Source organism: Gorilla gorilla, chromosome 19, assembly GCF_029281585.2.
Source record: "Gorilla gorilla gorilla isolate KB3781 chromosome 19, NHGRI_mGorGor1-v2.1_pri, whole genome shotgun sequence".
NCBI lineage: Eukaryota > Metazoa > Chordata > Mammalia > Primates > Hominidae > Gorilla > Gorilla gorilla.
Genome location: NC_073243.2, coordinates 84,033,663 through 84,061,624, shown reverse-complemented (window position 1 = coordinate 84,061,624; position 27,962 = coordinate 84,033,663). Strand labels below are relative to the sequence as shown.

The 27,962-nt window shown below is 34.9% G+C and overlaps 1 pseudogene; it reads left to right on the top strand.

The window, feature by feature from the left end:
• LOC134757549 (uncharacterized) lies at nucleotides 1-27,198 on the top strand (annotated as a pseudogene).
• Nucleotides 27,199-27,962: the final 764 nt, after the last annotated feature.

The following is a 27,962-nucleotide window of genomic DNA, read 5'->3' as shown; positions in this document are numbered from 1 at the left end:
ATGGACACTCCTCCCCCAGCCAGGCTTGCTGCCTCGCAGTTCGATCTCAGACTAGCAGTGAGCAAGGGTCCGTGGACGTGGGACCCACTGAGCTATGCGCGGGATATAATCTCCTGGTGTGCCGTTTGCTAAGACCATTGGAAAAGTGCAGTGTTTAGGTGGCAGTGTCCCAATTTTCCTGGTACAATCTGTCACAACTTCCCTTGGCTAGGAAAGGGAAATCCCCTGACAGCTTGTGCTTCCTGGGTGAGGCGATGCACCACCTTGCTTCCACTCGCCCTCCGTGGGCTGCACCCACTTTCCAACCAGTCCCAGTGAGACGAACCATGCACCTCAGTTGGAAATGCAGAAATCATCCATCTTCTGCATTGATCATGTTGGGAGCTGCAGACTGGAGCTGTTCCTATTCTGCCATCTTGGAACGGAACTTGAGTTCCAAAACTATGAGTTTTTCAACGTAACATATATGAAAATCCAGAATTACACCCACAATTTAACCTGTAGTAATTCACATCATAACATTGACTTAACAAATGGTTTATGTCCTCTTTAAAATAGAATACATTTTATATAGAGTTAAACTTGTTGATTTTCATTTATATAGCTATATATTGAAAATAAGAAATATATTTCTTAAATTTTGTAATAATTGCAGAAATCGATACTGCTAAAAGAAAAATTGAATTAGGCAAATTTTTTATTATTTTATTTTTGTCAAATTTCTTTAATTTTTCTAATTTTTTAAAAATAATTCTTAGTATTGAACATGAGCAGTTTGAATTATGACAAAATGATTCTACCAATTTAACCAGTACCCAGATTAAGGAATACATTTTAACCATATTTTAAAAACTTCTTTTTATATCCTTTCTCAATCATCAATATCTCCTTATTCCACAAAAAGAAAAGCCATTATTTCTAACACCATAAATGAGGTTGCCTGAAATTTATATAAATGGAAAAATACAGTATTCAGTTTTTTGTGTCTGGCTTCTCTCTGTCAACTTTGTTTGTGAAATTCTTCTGTGATGTATATAGCTGATATGGTTTGACTCTGTGCCTCAACCAAATTTCATGTTGAATTGTCATCCCCAGTATTGAGGGATGGGCCTGGTGGGAGGTGATTGGACCATGGGGGCAGACTTCCCTTTCGCCATTCTTGTGATTTTGAGTTTTCTCCCACTCTGGTTGTTTAAAGGCATGTGGCACTTCCCCCTTCCTTCTCTCTCTCCTGCTCCGATATGTGAAGACATGCTTGCTTTCCCTTTACCTTCTGCCATGATTGTGAGTTTCCTGAGGCCTCCCAGCCATGCTTCCCGTACAGCCTGTGGAAGTGTGAGTCAATTAAACCTCTTTTCTTCATAAATTACCCAGTTTTAGGAAGTTATTTTTAGCAGTGCGAGAATGGACTAATACATAGCACATGTCAATTCAGTTTCTTTCCTATCCACCTTTGAACAGTGGAACTTACTGTAATAATGGATATGTTCTTTGTCTGGCAACTGATGTGTCGGGCAGCACCACTATAGTGAATAACATTATTGAAATATTTTTTTCAATCAACTGTTGTAGAACATTAGGGTTTTTTTAAATGGGGCTATTATAAACAGTGGTGCTGTAATACATTTGTCCACATCTAATGGTGCACATATGTACTCATTTTGTTATACCTATATCTACCTTGGAGAATGTGTATGTTCCAATTAAATAGATAGTAATAGAGATTGTTTTCAAAGTATTTGTACTCATTTTGTTACACTGAGAACCATGAGAATTCTTATTGCTCACTGAGCATTTCAACCCTCAGCATTATTGTTTTGTTTTATTTTGTTTTTCTCAGTTTCACTTATCTAGAGGAGATGCAGTGGCATCATATCATGATTTATTTTACATTTTCTTGATTATTATTGAGGTTGAAAAACCATTATGTTCTTATTGACCATCTGGATATCTAATTCTGTGAAATGCTTTTTAAATTACATTTCCAATTTTTTCAGTATGTTATTAACTTGTAGACGTTAGATACATTCTGGCTCAGACCCTTTGTTGGGTTTATGTCTGCCATATATCTGCTACTATTCTGTTGTTTTCTTTGTACTTTTACAAAAGGTCATAGCGTGACCAAATTTATTTTATTTTAATACAGTTTGATTTTTAAATGTTTTTCCTTAAGATTAGTATCTTTCATGTTACACAGTCATCTCTTGGTCTCTGCAGGGTATTGGCTTCAGGAACTCTTAAGTTTACCAAAATCCATGAGTGCTCAAGTCAGTAATATAAAATAGCATAGCATTTGCATATTACCTGCACATATCCTCCGTATACTTTAAATCCCCTCTAGATTACTTATAATACCCAATACAATATAAATATTATGTAAATCATTATACTGTATTCTTGTCTTTTGTATTATTTGTTATTGTTGTACTCTTATTTCTTTTAAATGTTTGAATATGTCTGATTCATGATTAGTTGAATCCATAGATGCAAAAGGCACATGTACAAGGGGGCCAAATGCATATGAAATAAATTTTGAAATTTAAAGCCTTGTAACTGCTCTTTTATGTTTTATTCTAGAAGATTTATAGTTTGATTTTCCACTTTCAGATATGCAATTTCATTGGGATTAATTTTTAAGAATATAATAAAGTAGAAGTTAAATTATTTTTCATAAGACCAGGCAGTTGACTTAGAATAATTTACTGAAAAGATTCAACTCCTTTTCCTATCAAGTGTCCAGATATGTTTGAATGTTTTATTTTTTTCTTGGCACTCACTCTTCTGCCCAGTTTATTTATTTGTTATCCTTGCACCTTGCTCTTGTTGGTGAGATTTTTCTCTATCTTAGTTTGACCTATTGATGGCCTATAAGAATATAGATATTATTTTATTATTTATTTTATACAGCCACATTGTTGAACACCCTAACGAGGGAATTTTCAGGAAGGCTGTGCTGCCGTTTGCAATGGTGATATTGTTTTCTCATCCTTTACAGTATTCATGACCGTGCATGTGTGTGTGTACATGTGTTATTATTTTGGCTAGAAAATTCAGATCAATGTTACCACAAGTGGTGATGGCACACAAGCATAAACAATTTATTATCTTGAATGTAAATACAGCTATTGTAATGATTGTATATGATATTGAATTTATCAAGAAAAGAATAATATTTCTAGGAAATAATATTTTTAAACAAAATAATAGTGAATATAATAAGGACAATACTAAAAAGAGGATTACAAAGTAATCTTAAGAGTGCTTATTTTTGCGAACATTATTACACTTCATGCTCCTCTTGAAATTATACAACAATAGATTGATGTGTTGTTCACTTCTTCATGGGTACATGATGTTGTACTTTATTTATAACATACTGGATGCTTAAATGTTATTTGATATGCATTTTTGTTTCTGCTTATATTTAAATATTTTATATATTATCTTGGATTAGTGGCTGTGACTAAATTGGTAGAATATATTTAGAGTATATAGATAATTTTGCCCCTAAACATTTCTCTTTTTTTCATCCTAAATGCAGTAAAATACATATACAAATTAAATGTACCAGCTTAACTGAGGGTATCATTGTAGGAAAACAGGCAACGGAAGATAAATTCCTGTTTTAAACATAATAACCTGTGGTAGCTGGAAAACTAGAAACATGTCATAATATTTTGGATAAGAGGGCCAGTGAATGGGGGGAGTATAAGTCTGAGTAATGTGTTAGGGCCACTGGGGTGAGTAGTTTTCTTCAGTTCAAATAATATAATAAAAATAGACTCACTGAATGTCTCCAAATAAGAACTAATAAATAGAACTGTTTTCCTTTAAAAAATGTGTTGTGCTGAGATAGCTGCAATATGCAGCCATACATGGTAGTGTTAAAGAGACTGAATGTAAAATGTCTTAAAACCCTCCATTGACTAAGTGTCTTACTTTGGAAAAGCCATTTAATCTCTATAAAAATTAAATTCCCTTATATGTGTAAGAGATAACATACTAGTAACATTACAGAATTTTATAAAGATTAAATGATACAATCTTAGTAAAATTTACAATGTATTGCCTGCTGCCTAGTATAAACTTAATAAATGCTAGACATTATTTGTGTTTTTGTTATTTTGTTGTCCTTAAAGTTATAGCCATTCAAATCTGCAGTCACTGAAAAGGACATTAAAATCCTAAAATAGGTAGATTACTTTACAAAGAGTGTTTTATATACCAGCAAAAATATGAGTCAATTTTGAATTTCCTTACTTCTGGTTTGCTAACACTGTTTGTAGTTAACATAGTTCAGTGCTAAATTATTGCATGGGAAGGAAAGCAAATAATATTTAAATTATTCAAATGTTTGACTAAGCTGGCAATAATAATTCATTCTAACTTTCTGATCAGTAACTGGAAAGGAAAGGGGCAGAAATGCATCACTCACTGAATATTTTACAATCCATTTACATAAATATTGGTGAAATGAATGATATTTTAAAAAAGCACACAACTCTACATCCAATAAAATATGCTACTCTCATTATTATCAACAAGACAGGTTCTAAAAGTGTTGGCAGATCTATACATTTAGGTTAGTAACATTCAGTTATTCACTTTTATGCTTACATAAATATATCAAGCATAGAAATATGTATTTGTGAATGTGCTGTAATCTATGTTTAAAGCATATATTGAGAAAAGGAATGGTTTCTTGCACAAGGCAGAAAAACAAAAGGGAAATTATATGTTCACACGATTACATGCCTATATAATTTATTCTAAGTGCATGAATATTAGATCAAATTCTACTTCAAAATCCTAAAACCAATTGTCGTAGTTATAGGTAGTGATAATATTACACTGACAAAGACGCACAAGGAACTGATTTTAGAATGTTTAGAACTACTGTATGCAATAGGGCTAACCGAATCAGTGGCTGCAGGAAAAATCTACTAAATTTACGGAGGCTATCATTAAGTTTATAAAGAAATTACTGAATAAAATTTGATTAAAAAATCAAACTATACATCGTTTGTCATTCTATTTAAATAGGTAGTTTTGGTGTCTGGAAAGATTTGTAAGTTTTTTTTAACATATACTTGACAAGCCACTTCTGAGTTGAAGATGGATTAGAAAACTTAAGTTAAAAAAATAAAGAAGTTAAAGCAAAATTAAAAGTAAATTAACAGAGAAGTTGCTGTCATTTATCGTACCTTAATAGAAAAATACTCTCTCCTACAGAAGTTAGTAGTCCATCATCTTCAGTAATCACCTTTGTAGTTTTGAATGCTAGTAGCTTCTTCATTTCAGAATAGTCACATCAATCACCTCCTAAAGATTTCTAGTCAGTGGAGTTAATAAGAATTGTGCACATCAGTTGATGATTTAGGAGAGGTGAAAAAGAAACCTGTGATAATACAGCAGTCAGAGACATTATGGGTGAATCACTGAGGAAAATTTCAGGAAAATGTCACAAAAATATTTTTTGATAAATTCGAACTGAGGTATTTGTTTCTGCAGTTTGATATAAAAGGTTTTGAATCAGTTATGTGTGTTTCAGTTAAAGCAACTTCAAAAAAAAGTAGCAATGTTTATGGTTTGTGTAAGTTTGCAGAATTAATGGTATTTGGTCATTTGCAATTAGTTAATTTTTTTTAATTATATGCCTAATATCTATTTTATATATAGGGCTGTAAACAAGAACTTATAGAGTTTTTTGTGCAATACAGACCAAAATAAGTGTTTCTCCAATTCAATGTGGTAAAATAATTAAACTGTATAACATATTCTTAAAGTTTATGTAAAATTCTAGTGCATGCCTGTGTTTATAGAGCTCCAGCTGTCAAAACTCAGGGAAAATATCATAAAGTGGAAAAGCTCTATAAAAATCAAATAAAAGTAGTGATAATACACTTTAAAAATTGTTTACACACACAGATGATGACAATTATAAATAGTATCACGTTTTATCTAATAAAAGTTGAAGTGTTTTAAAATATGTGTAAACTTAAAAAATCCTAAGGCCATTAAAATGGCATTCAAACATTAAATATATAGAAAGAATGTTTGGTTTAAATAAAATGCAAATGCTAGTATATAAAGACACTATGCATTAAATAAAACAGTGGCATGACCACCACAAAGTAGCTTAGTTTATAAGTAATTAATAAATCCTAGGTAAGGTGCTGGTAAATACTGCGAAAAAAATGAAAAAGGTAAATTAAAAGATATATACCTTTATAAATATACATACTCTTGTATCTGTATGTCCATATATATAAAGCTATATATGTATATGCATGTATACACCTATTCTAAAAAGCTGATTGATTTCCAGATTGACATTTATATTTTATAAACATACAGAAAATATAAACAAAATGTAAATGTAAAAATCTTCATAATCCCACCCAACACAAACAGCATTTTCATTTTGTGTGAACAGTATAAGAGTATAAGGAGTACAGTATAAGAGATCATACAGATACAGTATTTACAATAATACATTTTCAATGGCTTGATGATACATTATCTTCTCTAAGGTCCATAATGTTTTTAATCAACTTTGAGTTTGTCACCCTACTATCCCCAAAACATATAACATACCATTATTTTTATATTTACACCTTATGCAAATCCTGTGACATTTCTGTCAGCTCTTAATGTTAGGTTTATAACAAATACAAATATATATGATTCAAATATATTGAAATACCTTTACCTCATTAAATGTTCTTGGAAAGTGCATTACTTACAGTAAAAGTATCATAGAAAATATCTTTCTCTGAAATGTTAAAGCCTCTACCAAAAAAGTTGGTCATAAAACCATTTTAGGCAGATATAAAGTCCCCCTTTTTTTTTAAAAAAAAGTAATATCTCCTTAATTATACAGAAAGTTTTATACTATTTTACATACAAATCACTTTATATGTTTCCTTTCATGTGTTTTTAAATATTATATTGAAGCTTAATACTGCAATAAAAAGTCTGAAAAATATAACTGCAGTACTTGAAGCCACCTTCTCACTGCAACCCAAAGGAAACATACATGTGTAATGACAACCCACATCAAGATATAGCATGTTACTGGCACCCATAAACCTCACTAGTACTTACTAACAGTTCATTACTCCCCTGAAAATTTAACCAATATTCTCACTTGTATCACTTTGTAGTAGGGGAGTAATGATTCCCAAAGACATCGATGTCTTCTTCCCTGTACTTGTGAATATGTTGTTCCATAGCAAATGAGGATTAATCATGAAGAATTCATTCAGGTTTGCTCTTTATCTCACCTTAAAATAAGTAGAATATCCTGGATTATGCAGTTTGTCCCTGTGTAATCACAAGGGTGCTTACAAATGGAAGAGGGATGTAAAAGAGTCAGAGAAAGAGTTGTGGCAACAGAAGCAAAAATCCGAACAATCATTGGCTTTTGAGATGGAGGAGTGGAGGCACAAACCCAGGAATGCAAACATCCTCTACAAACCAGGAAAGGCAAAGAAATGGAATCCCCTTGGAGTCTCCAGAAAGAATGCAGCCTACTGACACATTAATTTTTCCTCAGTGACACTCCTTTCAAACTCCCAGAGTCCAGAACTGTAAGAGAATATTTTTGTGGTGTTTAAGCAAGTAAATTTACGGCGATTGGTTACAGCAGCAATAGGAAACTAATACACACTTAGATTACTTCTTTTTGAATTTTATATAAATTGAGAATACAATCTGTACTTTTTGTGTCCGATTTCCATCACATAGCATTATAATACTGATAGTGATGTGTAGGGCTACTTCATTCAATTCACTACTGCTTAGTATTCCATTATAATAAAACACCAGAATATACTGGAAAATTTGTGTCTTTTCTAGTATTGTTGACCTTTGTGGAGTGTGATGGTTAATACTGAGTGTCAGGGAAACAAAGTGTTGACCCTGGGTGTGTCTGTGAGGGTATTGCCAAAGGAGATTAACATTCCATACAGTGGGCTGGGAAAGGCAGACCCACCCTTAATTCGGGTGGGCGCAATCTAATCAACTGCCAGTGCGGCTAGACTATAAGCAGGCAGAAAAATGTGAAAAGAGAGACTGGCCTAGCCTCCCAGCAGACATCTTTCTCTTATGCTGGATTCTTTCTGCCCTCAAACATCAGATTCCAAGTTCTTCAGTTTTGGAAATCGGACTGCTTCTCCTTACTCCTCAGTCTGCAGACAGCCTATTGTGGGACCTTGTGATCATGTGAGTTAATACTTAATAACCTCATATTCCATCTATATATTCCCCATCTATATATTCCTCATATTCCATCTATATATTCCATCTATATATTAATTTATATATAATTATATATATTAATATTAATTATATATATATATTCCATTAATTCTGTTTCTCTAGAGAACCTTGACTAATACAGATTTTGGTACCAGGAGTGTTTCCAGAGGAACAGACTATTAAGGACGAAGTTATTTCATTGGTTTTAGAGTTTCTGGAGTTGGCTGCTTAATATGATTAGACCCCAAAATGCTAAGGACTCTGCTTCTAATAGTATGGAGAACACTGATAGTCCTTGGCAGAAACTGTATAGAGAGTTATGTAAAATAAATTCAATTGACACTCCTGATTCACTGCTAGTGAGAGGCAAGGAGTTTAGTGACTCCGTACATAATACCTCTGACCATACGTGGAGAACTAAGGAACATAGTGAAGCTGGTTGGTTGCTCCTAAGTGAAAGAAAATGGTGAACTCAGGGATTCTATCTCCTAGCTTCAGAAGCAGATGCTGAGCCTCAAATCTGCTAGGATTGCTCTGAGTGAGAGTCTTATCTCCTGTAGAGAAAGAGCTGAAATTGTGGAAAAATAGACACAAGCTCTAATCCTGCTAGTGGTTGACCTGCAACAAAAGGAGCAGGCACAGCCTCGCCAGGTGTCTACTGTTAAAGTGAGGGCATTCATTGAAAAGAATGGGACCCTGCAACTTGGAATGGGAACAGATGGGAGGACCCTGATGAAGCTGAGGACACTGAGTTTGTAAATACTGACAAACCATTTTTGCCAGAAGAAACAGCTTCCCCATCCCCAGTAGTGGCAACATCTCCCTGGCCCAGGCTACCATCAGCCTTTCCACATTTGTCTGAGGAGATAAACCCTGTGTTGCCTGAGGCAACACTGATGGCCTCCCCTGAGGCAGTTTCCAGGCAAAATAATGTTGATTCCCCTCAGGCGCCACCATCAATACGCCTGTTTGCTTCTAGACCTATAATTCAACTAAAGTTCTGGTGGGCTTCTAGAGGTGAGGTTGAGAGTGTGACCCATGAGGAGGTGTACTACACTCAAAAAGAACTGCTTGAGTTTTCTAATTTATATAAACAGAAATCTGAAGAAAAGTCACGGGAATGAATATTATTAAGGATGTGAAATAATGGCAGATGGAACATAGAGTTGAATCAGGCTGAATTTATTGATTTGGGCCCACCAAATAGGGACTCTGCATTTAATGTTGTAGTTTGGGGAGTTAAAAAAGATTCTAAAAGTTTATTTGCTTGGTTAGCCAAAATATGGATTAAAAGGTGGCCCACAGTGAGTGAGCGGCAAATGCCTGATCTCCCTTGGTTTAATGTAGAGGAAGGAATCCAAAGGCTTAGGGAGATTGGGATGGTGGAGTGGATTAGTCACTTTAGACCTACTCATTCCAGCTGGGAGGGTCCAGAAGATATACTCTTGACCAATGCCTCACAAAATAGATTTGTGAAGGCAGCACCTGCATCTTTGAAGGGCCCTGTAATTGCTCTTCTCTGTAAGTCAGATCTAATGGTAGGAACTGCTGTCACTCAACTACAAAATGTAAATACAATGGGAATAATTGGATCCTGAGATGGCGGGGGCCAAGTGGCAGCATTCAACCACCAAAGGCAAGGTGGGCATAGCTACTGTAATGGACGGCAGAGGGAAAGCAGCAATCAGAACAGTCTAACTCTTGTGGAGCTCTGGCATTGGCTAATTAATCATGGTGTTCCTAGAAGTGAAATTGATAGGAAGCCTACTGCATTCCTACTTAATTTATACAAGCAGAAAACTTCTAGGTCAAATGAATAAAAGACTAATTTGAATTTTAAAAAAAAAGAGAGAATCACTGCCCCTCAATCAATTTCCAGACTTGAGCCAGTTTAAAGACCCAGAACCCCTTGAGTGAAGGGGAGGCCCTATCCTTTTGATGTAGGACCCCACTACATTACTGACAATTTATGCAGTGAATCTTTCTTCCATTCTTCCCCATGGAGATTTCTGGCCTTTTACCAATGTAACTGTGCATTGGGGAAAGGGAAATAATCAGACAACTCAGGGACTACTGGACGCTGGCTCTGGGCTGACATTGATTCAGGGGACCCAAAGTAGGGGCTTATGGAGGTAAGGTGATTAATGGAGTTTTGGCTGAAGTCTAACTTACAGTGGGTCCAGTGGTTCCCTGGACTCACCCTGTGGTCATTTCCCCAGTGCCAGAATGCATAATTGGCATAGACATATTAAGCAGCTGGCAGAACCCCCACATTGGCTCCCCGACTGGTAGGGTGTGGACTATTATGGTGGAGAAGGCCAAATGGAAGCCATTAGAGCTGCCTTGACGTCAAAAAATAATAAATCAAAAAATAATACCTCATCCATAGAGGGACTGCAGAAATTAATGCCACCATGAGGGACTTGAAAGACACAAGGGTTGTGATTCCCACCACATCTACATTCAACTCTTCCATTCAGCCTGTGCAGAAGACAGATGGATCTTGGAGGAAGACAGTGGATTATTATAAGCCTAACTAACTGTTGACTCCAATTGCAGCTGCGGTACCAGATGTGGTTTCATTGCTTGAGCAAATTAACACATCTCCCGGTACCTGGTTTGCAGCCATTGACCTGGCAAATGCCTTTTTCTCCACTCCTGTCCATAAGGCCCACCAGAAGCAATTTGCCTTCAGCTGGCAAGGCCAACAATATACCTTTACTGTCCCACCTCGGGGGTGTATTAACTCTCCGGCTTAGTGTTATAATCTTATTCAGACAGACCTTGATCACTTTTTGCTTTTACAAGATATCACTCTGGTCCATTACATTGAAGACACTATGCTGATTGGATCCAGAGACCAAAAAGTAGCAAACACACTGGGCTTATTGATGAGACATTTGCATGCTAGAGGTTGGGAAATAAATCCGACTAAAATTCAGAGAGCGTCTACCTCAGCAAAATTTCTAGGGGTCCAGTGGTGTAGGGCCTGTGGAGATATTCCTTTCTAAGGTGAAGGATAACTTGCTGCATTTGGCTCCTCCTACAAGCAAGAAAGAGGAACAATGCCTAGCGGGCATGTTTGGATTTTGGAGGCAACACATTCCTCTTTTAGGTGTGCTACTCTGGCTCATTTACTGAGTAACCCGAAAGGCTGCCAGTTTTGAGTGGGGTCCAGAGCAGGAGAAGGTTCTGCAACAGGTCCAGGGTGCTGTGCAAGCTGCTCTATCACTTGGGCCATATGACCCAGCAGATCCAATAGTGCTTGATGTGTCAGTGGCAGATAAGGATGTTGTTTGGAGCTTTTGGCTGGCCCCTATAGGTGAATCACAGCAGAGACTTCTACGATTTTGGAGCAAAGCCCTGCCATCTTCTGCAGATAACCACTCTCCTTTTAAGAGACAGCTCTTGGCCTGTTACTGGGCTTTGATGGAAACGGAACATATGACTATGGGTCATCAAGTCACCATGTGACCTGAACTGCCTATCATAAACTGGGTGCTTCCTGACCCATCTAGCCATTAAGTGGGTCATACACAGCAGCATTCCATCATCAAATCAAGTGGTACATTCATGACCCGGTTTGAGCAGGTCCTGAAGGCACAAGTAAGTTACATGAGGAAGTGGCTTAAATGCCCATGGTCTCCACTCCTGCCACCCTGCCTTCTCTTCCCCAGCCTGCACTGATGACCTCTTGGAAAGGTCCCTATTATCAGTTGATACAGGAAGAGAAGACTAGGGCCTGGTTCACAGATGGTTCTAAATGCAGAATGGTATGCAAGCACCACATGAAAGTGGACAGTGGCAGGAGTACAGCCCCTTTCCAGGATATCCATGAAGGACAGCGGTGAAGGGAAACCTTCCCAGCGGGCAGAACTTTGAGCAGCACACCTGGTTGTGCACTTTGCATGGAAGGAGAAATGGTCACAAATGCAATTATATACTGTTTGATGGGTTGTAGCCATGGTTTGGGTGAATGGTCAGGGACTTGGAAGAAGCATGATTGGAAAATTGGTGACAAAGGAATTTGGGGAAGAGGTATGTGGATGGACTTCACTGAGTGGTCAAAAACCATGAAGATATTTGTATCCCATGTGAATGCTCACCAAGGAGTGACCTCAGCAGAGGAGAATTTTAATAATCAAGTGGATAGGATGACCTATTATGTGGACTCCACTCAGCCTCTTTCCCCAGCCACCCCTGTGATTGCCCAAGGGGCCAATTAATAAAGTGGCCATGGTGGCAGGGATAGAGGTTACACATGGGATCAGTAAAATGGACTCCCACTTACCGAAGCTGACCTGGCTATGGCCACTGCTGAATGCCCAATTTGCCAGCAGCAGATATCAATATTGAGCCCTCAATATGTCACCATTCCTCAGGGTGAACTGCCTGCTACCTGATGGCAGGTTGATTATATTGGACCTCTTCCATCATGGAAAGAGCAGAGGTTTGTCCTCACTGGAATAGACACTCCAGATATGGGTTTGCATATTTTGCATGCAATGCTTTTGCCAAGACTACCATCCGTGGACTCACGGAAATGCCTTATCCACCATCATGATATTCCATAAAGCATTGCATCTGACCAAAGTACTCATGTTATGGCTAAAGAAGTGCATCAGTGGGCCCATGCTCATGGAATTCACTGGTTTTACTATGCTCCCCATCATCCTGAAGCAGCTGGATTGATAAAATGGCGGAATGGCCTTTTGAAGTCACAATTACAATGCCAACTAGATGACAATACTTTGCAGGGCTAGGACACAGTTCTCAAGAAGGCATTGTGTGATCTGAATCAGTGTCGAATATATGGTACTCTTTATCCCATAGCAAGGATTCATGGGTCTGGAAATCAAGGGGTGGAAGTGGAAGTGGCACCACTCACCATCTCCCATAGTGATCCACTAGCAAAATTTGTGCTTCCTGTTCCCAAGACATTATGTTCTGCTGGCCTAGAGGTCTTAGTTCCAGAGCGAGAAATGCTGACATCAGGAGACACAACAAAGATTCCATTAAACTGGAAATTAAGAGTGCTATCTGGACACTTTAGGCTCCTCCTACCTTTAACTCAACAGGCTAAGAAGGGAGTTACAGTGTTGGCTGTTGTTATTGACCCAGCCTATCAAGATGAAATCAATCTACTACTCCACAATGGAGGTAAGGAAGAGTACGCATGGAATGCAGGAGATCCATTAGGATGTCTCTTAGTATTATCATGCCCCGTGACTAATATCAATGGGACACTACAACAGTCCAATCCAGCCAGGACTACAAATGACCCAGACCCTTCAGGAACGAAGGTTTGGGTCACTCCATCAGGAAAAAAAGCACGACCTGCTGAGGTACTTGCTGAAGGCAACAGGAACACAGAATGGGTAGTAGAAGAAGGTAGTCATTAATACCAGCTACGACCATGTGACTAGCTACAGAAAGGAGGACTGTAATTCTCATGAGTATTTCTTCCTTCTTTTGTTAAAAACAGGTTTGTGCATGTATACTCTTGTACTAAGAAAATATATTCATTTTATCTCCTTTTCCTTTATCACATGACATAATATTTATTGACTTTACATCAGCATTTAAGTATTGTTAACTTTCTGTAATAGTATTTGGTTTGGGGATTGGTGCTTTTTGGTTGTACAAAGGGTAGTTGTATTATGTTAGGCATAATTCTGACTTTACTATTGTCTTCATTTGAAGATTATGTGTGATTTCAGGAGATGTGTATGGGTTCAAGTTGACAAGGGGTGGACTTGTGATGGTTAATACTGAGTGTCAACTTGATTGGATTGAAGGATACAAAGTATTGATTCTGGGTGTGTCTGTGAAGGTGTTGCCAAAGGAGGTTAACATTTGAGTCAGTAGGCTGGGAAAGGCAGACCCTCCCTTAATCTGGGTGGGCACAATCTAATCAGCTGCCAGCATGGCTAGAATATAAGCAGGCAGAAAAATGTGAAAAAGAGAGACTGGCCTAGTCTCCCAGGCTACATCTTTCTCCTATGGTAGATGCTTCCTACACTTGAACATCAGACCCCAAGTTCTTCCCTCTCCTTGCTCCTCAGCTTGCAGATGGCCTATTGTGGGACCTTGTGATCATGTGAGTTCATACTTCATAAACTCCCCTTTATATATACATCTATTCCATTAATTCTGTCCCTCTAGAGAGCCCTGACTAATACATGGTGTTTGCAGTTTTGGAAAAATTATAAATAATGCTTCTTTGGACATTATTGCACATGCATATTAGAGAAAAAACAAAGGACAAATAGGTAGACAAAAATGCAGACATAAACATATATATGTGAGATTATTTACATATGATGTACATTAAGGGACATTTTGACAAGCTTTTGCAAGTGATTGTACCCATTTACTCTTCCACAGTCAATGAATAAAAGGTGTTCCACACACATCTTCAAATATTTAATATTGTTTGTCACAGTCATTTACTTATTTATTTATTTGCTTGTTTGTTTATTTCATTTTAGCCATTCCATTGTGAATGTGGTAGACTATCATTGTGGTTTCTATTTGCATTTCACTGACCATTTTGTTTTGCATGAAACCACATATAGGGATGCAGTGGTATCTAGGTTACCTTGTTGCTTTTTTAAATTGTGTTTTGCTGATAAATAATGATGCTGAATACCTCTCTCTGTGATTATTTGCTATCATATATATTATCTGATGAAGCATCTTGTTTGATGTTTTGCCCATTGTTAATTTTTTTTAATTATTAAATTTTAAGGGTTCCTTTTGTATCTTCCGGATATAAGTCCTTTGTCAGATACGTGTGTTACAATTATTCACTCTAGAGCTTGGCTCACATTTCTGCTGTTTTAAACATCTTCCAAAGACAAAATTTTTAATTTTGATAAGGTCTAATTTGTCATTTTAAAAAATTATAAATCATGTAAATTTGTTGCTAAGCCCAAGTTCATGTAAGTTTTCTTGTGTGTGTGTGTTTATTTTTTTCTTTCTAGAAATCTTATAGTTTGTTTTACATGGAGGTGTATGGTCTAATCTGAGTCAGTTTTGGATAAGTTGTAATGTATGTGACAAAGATTTTTTTTTTTTGCATTCAGACATCTTTTTATTCCAGCACAATTTGTTGAACAGTCTGTCAATTCTCCATTGAATTGCTTTTGCATCTTAATCAAAGTAAATTGACCATGTCTCTATGGTTTTCTTTTTGAGCTCTTATTTTCTCTTGTAACAAATGACTTTATATATTTATTAAATATGTGGATGCATTCATTTGTCAACTGTCTGTCCAAGGTTTTGCCCATTTGTTTATTAGATGATATGCTTTTCAAATGTATTTTCTTTAATACTATGAATTTCTAGGAATTCTATTTTTAGATAATTCTTTACTCTTTTTATTAATATGTTAACTTATTTTTAGTTAATATATTCATACATTGAATATATTATCTATTTTTAGTTTACTTTTTATTTTGTTTTACTTTATTTTTTACTTTCTTGGTATAAATGCTATGTTGATTTACTTTTCATATTTTTACACTATTGACTTTTTTCTGAATATAGCTTTTTTTATTATATTTCCACCAAATACCCTTTATCTTCACTAAGCTTTAGCAGGTTTAATCTGTACTCTCTACTATCTTCATTTGGAAGGTTTTATTTTAATTGTTACCATGCTTTTCCCAGCTTCCCTGAATTTTGGCATATTCTCAGAATTGTTTTTGTAATACCAATCCTTGAAGAATATTTTTCTGCTTCTGAAATTTTAGTTTCCTCAAATTACACTTTATCTGAGTCTCTTTAAACACGTAGGCACTTTCAACTACATATCAGTTGTTTCCCCTTGTCATTAAATATTTTGTCTCCAGGGGATTATGCGTTTAAAAAATGTGCTAACACCAAAAGTCTGACATGAAATTTCCTTTCTCTATATTTTCATAATGTAGTATATAGCAGTTGTTAATTAATATACCACATCTTATTAAAATTACAGGTTGATTTGTCTTCTTTCCTTCACTTGCTTGTAAAATTTTTAAGGACATAAACTAAGTTTTATCTTTTGATCCCTAGAACATACTAGATATTTTGTCATAGAGTTTACTGTATACTTATCTATCTATCTCAGTATCTATTATCTATCTACAAAAAGAAACATATTTAACACATTTTCAACACATTTTCTCTACGATTTTTTTTATTCCCTCAGGGAAAATCTCCCCTACTCATTTACAGCAGGTTATTTTCACAGACCGTGCAAATGCATATGAGTTACTCAGTAGAGAGTGAATTAAATACCAAGAAAAATCAATGAAGTTCTGAAATAACTTTTAAAGAAATGATACACCTTAAAGTTGATGCAAATGGCAAATATGGAATAGATGCTTTCATGTCATGCTAGCAGATACGGCATTGTAAAGGTTTTAAAGTCAAGTGGTCTAGGGATTACATCTGGGCTTTTAATCACATTAGAACATAACTTTGAAAATATTTCTGGATTCATTTAAATCAATTTGCTCATCTTTAAAATATATGATTTTACAGTAATTTTAAAGATGGTATTGCATGACAAGATAATATATGTAACAAGCTAAGATCAATATAGATTTTATGGCAAATAATAAATGGCATCTATAATTGTTGTATTGCTAACACTACTTTTATCATTTCTACTACCAAGATTATCTCATAGTTCTGACTTAAGGATATAGTTACTGTATTCATTATAAAGTCTACAGTAATATGTTTTATGTGGTTTAGGCATGTTTTGAAGAGCCTCACAGATTTCTAGATCTATGAGCAATCCTGAGCATTCCTCACCGTTGGCATGCATGTTAAGGACAATAAATTGAATAGCCCACACTTAATTTCTGGTTGCTAGCACCTGGTAACTTTAAACTCCCTGCCCATGCCATCTCATTCACTGCCTTTAACATATTCTCTTTGGAAGACAAATGTTTACTGAGTGTGTACTAAATACTAGGTGTGAATTAAATGGTATTGAACAAAAAAAAGGTATTTATAGTCGGAAAAGAGACAACAAACAAGTTAATAAATACCTCGTTGATAATGGTAACCATGTAACCATGAAGAATAAAAACGAAGTGTTATCATAAAAGAGACAGTTTATGGGGATGGGTTATTTGAGTCATAACAATTAATAAAGTCATCTTAGATAAGAAGACAGTTGAACAAAGAGCTAAATAAAGTGAGACAACAATTACTCCCATAAAGAGAGGGGGAGAACATTCCAGGACAAGAAATAGCAAGACCTAAAATGCACAATGGGTGTGTTTGAAAAGTCCAAGAAGTACAAAGAAGGCCGCGTTGGAAAAGGTGTGTGAATGAATGAGATTGGAAAGTGATGAGGTCAGAGATCCAAACACAAGAGTGTTTGGTAACTATATCCTGTAGAGCCATGTACAGCATAATGAAGCCTTCTAATGTTTTGTTGAGTGAAATGTAAACCATTGGGAGAACATGAGTAGAAAAGTCCAACAGTCTTACTTCAGTTTTCAAAGTATCACTTTGGCTGATGAGTAAAGACTATAATTTAAACAGGCAAAAGTAGAAGCAGTGAGACCAACTTGGAAGTTGGTACTATTTTCTGAGTGATGAGTAATGCTGACTTGAAATAGAATGACAGAATAAACATTTCAGAACTTAGTTGTATTTATTTCAAATACTAAGCCAAGAGAAATTGCTAGCAGATTGATCATGGAGAGATGTAAAAAAAAAAAAAAAGACCAATGAATACAATTAAATTTTAATCTGTGCAATTGGCATAATTGAGTTACTATTCAGAGAAAGGGATAAGTTTGGGGAAAGATACCACTTTTCTTCATATAGAAATAAAAAATTTAGTTTTGCACAAATTTAATTTGAAATGCCCTATCAGATTTATAATTGGTAAGCACCACTTTAAGTTAATCCATTAAAAAGAGAAAATTTATTTTTGTGGAGACTGTATCTTCTTACCCTGAAAAATAAACCTTGATACATTTTATTTCATTTATATTCAGTAAAATTATATTTCATGTTTCCTGAAAAAACATATGCAAGTATTGATTTTAAAAGAAGTAATGACATAAAAGCATCGACCTCATATTTGTCTTTTTCATTATATTTGAAGTGTATTATTTATTTAAAAGTTAGCACTTCGTGAATTTCTGTTGGTATTTAATCCATTCTCTAGTGAAGAGATAAATGCATGTGCATTTCCATTGTCTACTTCTTTTATAGTTTCCTAGTCAAACACTACCAGATCCTCACATGTCAATACCTTTGTGTGAGATTTGGGAAACTTATCATGATTTCTAATAAATCTTTCATCTCTTGCAAATCTTACAATCTCATTTCAGAAGTAATTGCATGACTTCATTGCTTTGTATTTTTTGCTGTGGATACTTAGAGAGAAGGTGAGGCTAATAAATTGAGATGGTAGGCTAGGATAAAGGCAAAAGATAAATATAGGCTAATTTTATGAGGACTAAATTCATTAGTAAATAATTTTATTTCGTGATATCTCTGATGTCACTGAGGTACATAGCAAGGTTTCCGCATATAACATGAACAGGCGTTTGTCTTCATAGGCTGACCATGCTGTTAAGGAGAGTGATCCAAGTAAGCTTTACTCTGTAGATAACAAGAATCACCCAGCATCCTTTGCAGCAGCACCACAGTAACTTACAGTGTTGGAAACCTTTTCTCAATTATATAGGAATGTCCTTTAGGCAGAGAATGACTCATAACTTTCTACGGGTAGACATGCTCGACATTAGGATTGCCAGAGATTGTCATGTTTCCCTGATTTACATGCATCTGAATAATTTTCCCTCGTTCAATCTAATTCATCAGTTCACAGCCCCACTTTTATCTCATACCTTCATATAATCTGGCCAAGTCCAAGCCCAACATTTTATCTGCCTCTGTAATCACCTACTCATGGAAAAGTAGTTTTCTACTTTTGAAAAAATATATATTGGCTGGGCGCGGTGGCTCACGCCTGTAATCCCAGCACTTTGGGAGGCCGAGGCGGGTGGATCACGAGGTCAGGAGATCGAGATCATCCTTGCTGACACGGTGAAACCCCGTCTCTACTAAAAATACAAAATATTAGCCGGCGTGGTGTCGGGCGCATGCAGTCTCAGCTACTTGGGAGGCTGCGGCAGGAGAATGGCGTGAACCCGGGAGGCGGAGCTTGCAGTGAGCGGAGATCGCGCCACTGCACTTCAGCCTGGGCGACAGAGAGAGACTCCGTTAAAAAAAAAAAAAAAAATAGAAAAAAATATATTATCCATTTATTGGTTGATGGACACTTAGGCTGATTCCATATCTTGGTCATTGTGAGTAGTGCTACAATAAACACGGGGGTGCAAATATCTCTTTGATACACTGATTTCCTTTCTTTTGGATATATACTCATTAGTAGCATTGCTGGATCATATAACAATTATATATTTTTTTTTTGAGAAACTTTCGTTGCTGTTGTACTCATTTGCATTTCCACCAACAGTATGTAAATACTTCCCTTTCTTTTCACCCTCAGGAGCTAAAAAAATAATTGATGTCATGGAGGTAGTGAATACGATCACTGTAACCAGAGGCTAGGAAAGTTAATGGGAAGGGGGCATTAACAGGTGTAGTTAATGAATATGAAAATGCAATTATATGTAAGGAATAAGTACTAGTGTTCTGCAAAATAGGGCAATTACAGTTAATAATTATTGTATGTTTTACAATAGCTAGAAACTTTGGAATGCTTCCAACACAAACAAATGATAAATATTTGAGGTGACAAATACTCCACTTACCCAAATTTGATTATTATATGTCACATACTTGTATCAAAATATCTCATATACCCCATAAGTATGTACAATCATTTATTACTGAAATTTTTAATGAAAATACATCATGAAGGTTTGTTAAGTTGAAAATTATTCAAATAGCATGTAAATATTAAACCAGAGACAAATTATTTAAAAATTAAAAGTTGCTTTATATGGCAGGCCTTCATGACGGGGAGAGTAGTCATCCACAATAGTGAAATGTTTCATAATTCTTGTAAATTACATACAAAGAAACACAAACACATACACATACCCACGGTGGTATGCTGGTCAATGTTTACCAACAGACTACCCAGGAACAAAAGACATGATATGTAGCCTTTGCCAATTTCTGTGATATGAAAACGTCTACCACTGCAATTTACAAGTTTCTTCTGTTAGTTTCTTAGAAGTGTGATATGGTTTCAATATCTCCTATTGAGTTGTTAAACCAGTGTTGGAGGTGGGGCCTGCTGGGAGGCGGTTGGATTACAGGGGTGGATTTCTCAGGAATGGTTTAGCACCATTCTCTTAGTGCTGTTCTCGTCATGGTGAGTAAATTCTTATGAGATCTGGTTGTTTCAAAGTGTGCAGCACCTCCCCGCTTATTCTCTCATGCTCCTGCTCCTGCCACGTGAGAAGCTTTCTCCCCTTTTGCCTTCTCCCATGATTGGAAGCTTCCTGAGGCCTCCCTGGGAGCAGAAGCTACTGTGTTTCCTTTACAGCCTGCAGAACTGTGAGCCAATTAAATCTCTTTTCTTTATAAGTTACTCAGTCTCAGATATGACATTATAGTAGTGCAAGAATGAACTAATATAAGCTACCATAACAAAGTACCACAAACTGGGTGGCTTGAAGAACAGTAATGTATTGTCTTATACTTCTTGAGTCTTAAATGTCTAAAATTGAGGTGTAGCCAGAGCTGATTCCTTCTGAGGACCCTGATGGAAAGATCTGTTTCTGTTCTTTCTCTTTGGGCTTGTAGATGGTCATCTTCTCCTTTAGTTCTCTTCACATCATCTTCTGTCTATACATGTCTCTGTGTCCAGATGTTTCATTTTTATAAGGACACCAGTCCTATTGGATTAGGGTTCACCCTAATAACTTCATTGTAACTTGAATTATTCTTTAAAGACCCTACCACTAATAAGGTCACATTCTGAGGTACTGGTGTTAGGACTCAATGTGTACATTTGCGGGGAACACAAGTCAACCCATAACACTGTCTATGCAATGTATCTGAACATTGAATTAGGAAAAGATTAATAGTAATAGGTAATTGTTAGTCTCTCCACCATTTTGATAGAGTAGACAAAAAAAAAATCAAGAACGTAGATAAGAGTTAAATTTAGTAAAATAATTAGAAAACAAAAGTTGTATTTATTACCTTGGTTTTTGATACATTTTATTTCTTTATACATACATTAATTTTTAATAATGCCTGTGTTTAACAATAAACTTATAAAATTCTTAGAAATTTAAAAATAAGCTGTTGAGAGCCAAGATCAGTCATTCCCAAGAAAAGTATGTGCAATTTTTCAATTGTTTAATGTGAAGATAAATTCTAAGCTTTTATGCCCACTTAATTCCTGCTTTCTCTCAGATCGCCTCTTTACTAAACACTAAAAAAAACTTATGCATACAGATTTTTATTAATAGTTTGCTTGTCTATTGGTGGTAATTTTTAACTTATTTTTTTTAAGTCAATGCCCTTGTATATAGGACATTGTACTTAAGAATACAGATGAGTCATTTCCAGTAAAAGTACACACAATCACTCACTGTTTAATGCCAACATAAATTCTAGGCTTTTATGCCCACTTAATTTCTGCCTTCTTTCAGATTACTTATGTAATAAACACTAAAACATTTTTATTATGTATGTATATTTTTATGAATAGCTTGCCAGTGTATTGATGGTAATTTTTAAGTTATGCTTCATTTGAATCAAATGCTTTTCCATTTGCAACTACTGAGCTCAGTTATACTCATTGAAATTTGTATTTGTTAATATAACATAGACTAGAATAGACAAGATACATGACAAAAACTTTTCAAAATTCTAATATTAATTTTTTATATACTAAAATATGATGATTCTTAACTCTCATAGGTGTTTAAAAGTATAAGAATGTTAAAAAATTACCTGCATAAATATTAACATATTCATACATACTCACTTATACATATAATTTGAATGAATTTATAGATAATTCATAGCCAATTTCAAGGTGACAGTCATGAACACCTTTTAAAACACTGAATGTAACACATATAAAAAAGAATTGTCTTTCCAATAACATTTTCCTTGGATAATTACACTTACAGATTAACCAGGTTGGCCAACATGGTGAAATCTAGTCTCTACTAAAAATACAAAAATCATCCAGGTGTGATGGTTAGCACCTGTAATCTCAACTACTCGGAAGGCAGAGGCAGGAGAATCGCTTAAGCTTGGGAGGCAGAGGTTGCAGTGAGCTGAGATCATGCCACCGCACTCCAGCCTGAGTGACAGAGAGAGATTCCATCTCAAAAAAAAAAAAAAAAAAAAAAGCTAAATGTTATCCTTATAAGAGATTAGCAGGATGTAAAGAAAATTTACATGCTGCTTAAATAGCCATGTGCTACACAAATTATCAACTGGTTTATACATTTATATCGAGAGTACAATGATAGTTATTTCTTTAAAACTCCATAGAACTAAATCATTTGCGTATTAAGAATATTTCTTGTTAACTATTTTTTTAGTTTTAAGAAATTCAATGAATACTACAATGCAGATTTTATTTGTACGTCTATGCACACAAAATTTAAAAAAATAAATGATTTAAACAACTTTTCTGTTGATACAGTGGCTAATTGTTAACCAGTTTTAATTCATATATTTAGTTTGTATGCTATGATTACTAACCATTAGTTTTAAGAAATAAAAGGCACAATGAACAGTTCTAGTTTTTAAAAATAAATAAGCCCTTATTTTCTTCTCAACATATGATCATGGAATTTTTAACGTTCTTTTTCTTTTTAGTTTCCATGGAGCATTTCCAAGTGATGTCTTACTTTTTTTCTATAATGACTATCAGTCCCCGAGGATTAACTCTATGGCATCTACCACTTGGATTATTTAAGCAGTCTTTTAACAGAATTAATTATATCATGCATGTAATGCTCCAATGCAATATAAAAACGTCTTTCAAATTAATCTTACTAAATTTTATATCTGACTACATAACTGTTCTGCTCAAAAAGTCTTCAGTGGACTCCCAATTGCCTTTTTCTTCAATAAAATCTCTGAATGAGCTTTTGAAACTTCAATTCAAATATGACATAAAATTACATTTGCCGACATTTATTAAAAATGATTTACTGACAGCACATTTTATAATGCATTATGTCAAACATTTGAGATTACACAGATAAACTATACAATATCTTATTTTAAATGGAACATAATCTAATAATACACATAGCAAAGTCAATCTGATATGGAAAAATGTAGGTGTGCTAACAGAGTATTTAGGAAAAAAAAAAAAAAGCAACTACATTGAAGACTGATAAAAACCCTTATGTGGAAAGTACTATCTAGTAGAATGTGTTCTTCCCAGTGTATTGAGCCTAACCAGAATGCCTTCCAGAGCTGAGGTAGTGTCAACTGATTGTTTCAGCTAACATGGGATATATTTTGTACTGCCTTTCCTAATTGGATAATTTCTTTCATAGGGATAACGTTCCACATGGTGAATATAAATAGTGAAATATGTCTTTTGGAAACTCTGTTAAGAAACTAAATGTAGCCTAATTTCAGGGAGACCTCCCGAGTCCTCTGAGAGCAACGTGATCTAATATTTTCTTAAATACTTCAACAACTTATATGACCATTCCTAATATAGCCATTATCTTTATAGAAGGGAAAGGATAAGGTTGGATATACAACTGAGGACATTTCCAGGCAAAGTTTTGAAGGAGTGGCTTTGTTTCTCTTTGCTGCTCATAGTAAATATGAAGGAAGGAGAAACATTGAGATGACAAACAAAATAGAAATAGAACTTCATAATTTTGAAAATTGTCAGCTTGTGCAGAATTCAAAAGATGATAAAATTAGGAGGTTCATTGTCAGGAAAGTGTGCTTTGGAGAGAAAGCCCAGGTTGGGGCTGGACATTTGTTTAGTGTCTTGATAGAATCAAAAGGTCAGAGTTTTCTTTCACGCAGAGGTTTATTTGAAGAAGTTAACATGACCAATAACTAAACATTGAAGTATTTACATATATTAAATGGTCTTTGAATAGTACATATATTAATATATATGTACAAATATTGCACATATATATACACACACAATGAAGTATTATATGAAAAAAATGCTCAATATCACTAATCATCAGAGAAATGCAAATTGAAACCAAAATGAGATATTATCTCACACTGGTCAGAATAGCTATTATCAAAAAGACAGAGGATAAAAAGCGTCAGTGAGCATATGGATAAAATGGAACCTTTGCACACTGTTGGTAGAAATGCAGATTAGTACACAGCCAGGGAAGTTCCTCAAAAAATTAAAAGTAGAACTACCATATGATCCAAACATCTCACTACTGGGTACACATACAAATGAAATGGGGCAGTATGTAGAAGATATATCTGCACTCCAATGTTTATTGCAACATTATTCACAATAGCCAAGATATGAATGCAAATTAAGTGTCCATCAGTGGATGGGAGGACATCATGTTAAGTGAAATAAGGCAGGCATAGAAAGACAAATATCACATAGTATCACTTATATGCATAATTTTAAAATGTTGAACTCATAGAAGCAGAGAGTAGAATGGTGATTACCAGGAGCTTGATCTTGGGGATACGGGGTGAAAAGTTAGAGGAGAGGCTGGTCAAAATATGCACAATTTCAGTTAGGTGGGAGTAATAAATTTAAACAAGCTATTTTACAAGATGGTGACTGTAGTTAATAACAATATATTGCATTCTCAAACATTTCAGAGAGTAGATTTTAAGTTCTCTCACTACACATACACACAAACACACACACACACACACACACAACACAGGCAACTTCAATGTAACCATTCCTCAATGTAAATACATTCCAAACTACATTCGTACACAGTAAATACATGCAACTTTTATTTATCAATTTTAAATGTATTTAAAAGAAGAATTATGTATAAAAAGATAAAACTGAATTTTCTGGAAATAAATAGCTACAATTAAATTGTCTTTTATATACTCACAGATATGTACAATTGTCAGGATAGTTATTATTGGAATATTTTCATTATCTCAGAATAAACCCTCTACCTCTCTGTTACTACCCCATTCACTCTTTTGTTCCCATGCTTAAGCACCCACTAATAGTTTTATTTCTATATAGGTTACCGTATTCTGGACTTTCATATCAGTGGACTCATATAATTTTTGAACTTTTGTGACTAGTGTTTTTTGTTTAGCATAATGTCTTATAGGATGATCCAAGTTGTAGCGTGTAGCAGCCCTTCATTTCTTTGTGTGACTGAATGATATTACATTTTATGAATATACGATACTTTATCCCTTCATCTTTTGATGAATAGAAAATTGTCGTAACTCACTTTTTTCAATATTTAATTTTCTTATTTCTACAGTTGTTATGATTCAAAGTAAAATTCCATTAAGCAATTTAATATAATCGAATATTTTATAAGATTTCTAGGTTGATATTTGTTGGTTGTTTTGTTTGCTTTTACATTTTACTTCATACTGGATCTGAATTCATTTTGCCATAGGCTGTTACAATTATCCTAATAGATATGATTTTTAATAGTTTTCTTTACTATTTGATTCTTACATCTTTCCATTTTTCACATGAATGATTTTCATTTTACTATTTCATATCTTTTTGTCTTAAATATATTTTTGTCTTAAATATATTTTCATATCTGGTTAAATATGTATTTCCCTCTTTTCTCTCTTTCAAAAGTATTGGTTTTTGTCTTGTATATAACATTTATAATTGCATTACCAACTTAAAAATCATCTTTAAATTTTGCTTTCCATTGTTTCACGACAGCAAAATTTGGAGAAGGTTTAGATCTTTTTCCCCACACCACTATTATTGTGTAGCTTTTGGTTAGTCAAAGCTCATTTTTAACATTACAGTTGTATAGTTTTATGACACTTAGGTTATAGAATTTCATTGTAAAGGGTATTTCAAGACTTTATTTTTTTCTATCATTAATTCAATATTTTCTGATGTTTAGTTATTCTTGGATATATAAGTTGCTATCATATGTTTAGATTATAACTAACTCTTTCTTTACCAAACTCTTATTAATTGTAATTTTCTTGTTTTCTTACTTTTTCTAGATGTTATATTATTATTTTATATCTTAATGGTTTAATAACTAAATGGGTTTTCAAACATTACATACCTTAAATTTTTCCATTGAATATTTTATATGAATAAGTTGAATAATATTGCATTTGTGAATTAATAAACCATCTTCATAGTCTTCTGCTACCAAAGATAGCCTCTATTCCTTTGCAATATTCATCATCCTCATGTGTTCTGAAATTTTCTGTTATAAAATGTCTCGGGGAATCTGGGAAAATAGGAGAGTAGGAAGTATGAGGAATCGGTCTTTCCACCTACACAATAGCGTGGACAAAATCAGTCTGTCTGATATAACTATTTTGGAATTCTGGGATCTATTAAAGTCTTCCGACTTCCAGAGAAGGAACTGTGGTAATTTTGGACAATTTAAGCTCTTCGCACAGTATTAGTTCCCTAGCTCTGTGACAGGCAGCTGTGTCCTTGTTCCTGGAGAAACCTGCACACAACTTACAGGAGCCAGGATGGACAAAAATAATTCTGGTTTCCTCCTCCAATATTGAGGTACTGGGCACTGATCTTTGACTGGTGCTTATTATTATTATTATTATTATTTTATCACAGAAGTACAGAGAGATACGCAGCCATCGTTATTGCACCTTTTATCACTATTACTGTTTGTCCCCCTACAGCCTGAAGTGACTTCCCGAGGATTTAAAGAACCAGCATCATTTTTCTTTCCTTCATTTCTCTCTCTCTTTTGGAGGGTTGTGGAGGAGACAGACATTAAAGACTAGGACATTCAAAAGCAATGGAATGTACAAAGGAAATTAGAATGTGACTACATATGCTCAGGGAAAGGTATGAACCCAGAAAAAACTGAGAAGCATAAATTTACACCACAGGCTGATATTTGACATATAGACCCTACAACAATCAAGAAACAAAAACGATAAAGATAATAACAGAAAACAACGACCTCTGGGGAAAGAGAAGGGCCAATTTCAGAGTTACCACATTATTAGATTCAGATGTCAGTTTTCAACAAAAAAAATTACAAGACACTAAAAATTACAAGAGAGAGCCAGGCATGCTGGCTCACGCCTGTAATCCTAGCACTTCGGGAGGCTGAGGTGGGTAGATCACTTGAGTTCAAAACCAGCCTGGGCAAACATGGCAAATCCCCATCTCTACCAAAAATATAAAAATTAGCCAGTCTCATAACCCAGTCTCTAAGTAAATAAATAAATAGATTAAAAATTAAAAATAAAATAATTAAAAATATAAAAAAGACAGAAAATTATGACCATTGAAATAAAAGCAATCAATTAACAAAACAGTTTCTGAAAATGATATTTAAAAAAAATTGACAATAGGGATCTAAAGACAGATTCAAGCAGGCAGAGGAAAGAATCAGCAAAATCAAATATATTACAATAAAAATTATTGATGTAGAAGAACAACAAAAAAGAGAATACTGAAGAAATGAAGAAAGCCTAAGGGACATGTGGGACATCATCAAGAGGAATAAATACCCACTGAGGTAGTCTCAGAATGGGAA